Source organism: Pteropus alecto, unplaced genomic scaffold (genome assembly GCF_000325575.1).
Source record: "Pteropus alecto unplaced genomic scaffold, ASM32557v1 scaffold95, whole genome shotgun sequence".
In the NCBI taxonomy this organism is placed as follows: Eukaryota; Metazoa; Chordata; class Mammalia; order Chiroptera; family Pteropodidae; genus Pteropus; species Pteropus alecto.
The window spans coordinates 21,747,219-21,750,399 of NW_006441071.1; the positions used below are offsets into that span (position 1 = coordinate 21,747,219).

Below are 3,181 nucleotides of genomic sequence, written 5' to 3' on the forward strand. Positions count from 1 at the left end.
TGTTCTCTGACACCTAAATATCTTTTAAGAAAACTAAGCTTTGTGATTACAGGTGAGACTCGAGGAACCAGTCTCTTCTAAACCAACAGTTTTATCTGTGATCCCGAATTTTCCTGTTGATTTCATATTTTCCACTGAACTAAAGTGAACTGTTTTTGTTGGCAACATAAAGTCCAAAGTGAGCATTAAACCAATTGAATGTTTAGCTAAAACAAAACAAAACGAAAATCACGATACTCTCAGGAGACTTCGAAAACTCTGTATTATTTCACAAGAAGAACACTACCTATTAATGATATGCAATGGATTGCCAACCAATCTACTTTCCTGATGGCCTTGGACAATTATTAGGCTTTTTTTTTTAACCTGGGATGGGTCCACTGTTCAGTATGAGTAGAGAACCTCTGGCACTCTTTGGAATCTGTGATTTCCCAAGCCGAGCATAGCCTGCACCTGCTAGCGTGTTCTTTATCTCTCTCTTGAAGATGAAAGCTGCTTCTGCGATGTGACCTACATGGAGCAGATGTTCCAGTTGGCTTTGCATAGACAAGCAATTCCCTCAAATCAAGATTTGTTCCCTCCTGTGCAGTTAATTAATCTATCAGTTAATCAACAAATATTTATTGAAGAGCAGGCATGATTCCAAGCATTGAGAATATAGCAATAAACAAAAGAGACCCCTGCCTTCAAGGAGCTCACATAATTCAAGGAGTATGATTGTACCAGTTGATGATAAACATACAAATTATAAGAAATATCCAAGGTAATAGGAAAAGGATTTCCTGACTAAAGGAAATAACAGTTAGTTCTTTGCTTTATTGAGTGTCTGGCTCAGGGCCAGAGAAAGCACTAGTTGTAAGGATTATTATTGTAAAGAATTTGTTGTAATTAGGTAAACCAAGTACTATTAACTCTGAGCTACAGGGATATGGAAATGGAGAACTTTCTTTGAAATGGCATTGGCAGCTATGGGATTTTGCCTGTGGGCTGTGATGGGATTTAACATAGAACTGTATTATTTGGCACAAAAGGAATTTTCCTCTTTTCCCTGTTTGTCTCCAAGGAGCAGTATGAGTTATTTAATATATGTAATGAAGTAAAAACTTGACTAGTTGAAAGAAAATTAGGGCACATTTGTTTTTCCGTGTCAGCCTGACTGAAGTAACCCATTAGTGGCCAATCCCATCATAGAAGCAGATGCCCACCACATGTGAGAACTTACCACAGAGTCAGAAGACAGAGCTGAGCATTTACTGTCAAGTCTCTCTATTTCCTGGTACCTTCTGCACAATTTTTTATTTATCTAGGCACTACCTGTACTATTACTTATACAATATTTTTCTTTAAGTCAACTCACTTTTTTAAAAAAGTAGATTTGATGTCGCCATGGATGGAAAACCAATATCATTGCCGTAAACAGAACACAATCATAAAAATACAATAAATGAAGCAGTACCAGGATATTCTGGCTATATAGTATTACATGTTGAAGGCTTTGATTTTTGAGGTCTCCTTCTTTGTTAAAAAAGAGAAATTGACAACTGTTAGAGGAGTTTCAGAGACATTCCAGCATAAGACTGAGCCATCTTTCTTGAGGCCATTAGAAGAAATGCCTGAGATCTGGAAAGAAAATTACCTTTCTCCCTCTGTAATTCAGTTATTACCGTGTCCGTGGCATAAGACTCTCTACACTGTGGGAAACATTGGTCTTGGACTACTAGATGGTCTTGAGGGTACCTTCCAGCTCTTAAATGGCACAATGCTCTGAAACACACCCTCTAGTCAGGCAGGGAGGAGAGATGCCATTTGAAGTCCCCCAAAAGTCAGCTAGCACTTCCCCTTCTCCCAGCCCTAGCCAAAACGTCACATCCCATTTCTCTCCTTTAACTGGTTAACACAAGTCAACTGATTTCAGCCTGGAAAACTCGTTTTAACAACACAGGAGAGTAGAGGAAAACAAGAACAGTGAGATCAGTTACAGATCTAGGGGTCTGCGAGATCCAGGACAAATGGGAGCTCAGCTAAGGGATGAGCTCACATGACACATAACATTAGGGTACCTAAAACATTTCTTGTAGAGGCAATATGATGAAATGTTTCACTTTCCATGCTGATGTTTGGAACTGTTTGTTTGTTTGTTTGTTTTAAGGTGAGGCAACCCTTGGTTGACCTCACAGATTGCAAGGACCTTGTCGGCTTACAATCCCTTTTTTTATTTATTTTTTATTTTTTATGCCTACAGCACCTGGCCTCCCTAGCTGGTCTCCCATCCAAGTACTAACCAGGCCTGACCCTGCTTAACTTCTGAGATCAGATGGGATCGGGCTTGTTCAGGGTAGCATGGCCATAGACTGGAATCTTATAAACAGTACCTCCCATTACCTTGTGTACCAGTTTATTCCCTGCCAGAGTTATTTATTGTCATTTAGACATACCTTGAGTCTCATATCTATTCTCGGCCACATAAAACTCTCGTCATAGAGCCAGGACACCCCCATGATTTGCCAGTTTGTGAAGGCGAGAAGTACTGAGCAGGCATTGAATTCTTAATGAAACTGAGGAGGAAAGTCAGAATCATCCCCCTTGGTTATATTTACAGTCTCTCAATCTATGTTTTTGTTGGTCTTTCTAAGTAGTCTCCGTTTTTGCTTTGTTCAAGCAAGGAATTAGTCATAATTTAATCTAAGTTTTAAAAAGTTAATGAGTTTTTTAATCTGTTTTAATCGTTTATGAAAGACCAGTTACTTCTGGGTGCTCAAATGTTACGGTTTGCCTAAATTATTTCATTAGGACAATACATAGAATTTCTATGATTTCAGAAAGATAACTCCCTCTTGTGGCAAAAGCAGTTTTTGCAACCAATTCTAGAGCATCTGAGCTCTTAGAAACTAAAGGGAAGGGCTGGTTAATATTTTACAGACGAGGGAACTAAAACTGGGTGAGGACAGGTAACTTTCCGTGTCTTTATCTGGTTGGTGACTGAGCAAAATCCAGTATCCAAGTCTCCTGTCTCCCAATCAAGGGCTCTTTCTCTATATTTTAGAAGTTTAATCACACCCTCACTGGTGTGATTTCTTCTCAAGGCTCCACTTTCTGCTCTATCTAAACAGGGCTAGGACTGGGCAGGCAACGTTCTCCACATGAAAATTGTTTTTTGGTGAGTTTTCTCTATGAGGCAGTT

The 3,181-nt window shown here is 39.3% G+C and overlaps 1 pseudogene; it reads right to left on the bottom strand.

Annotated features, from left to right (window-relative positions):
* Positions 1 to 2,233: 2,233 nt before the first annotated feature.
* On the bottom strand, positions 2,234 to 2,352 carry LOC112485154 (annotated as a pseudogene).
* Between the last annotated feature and the right edge of the window lie 829 nt (positions 2,353 to 3,181).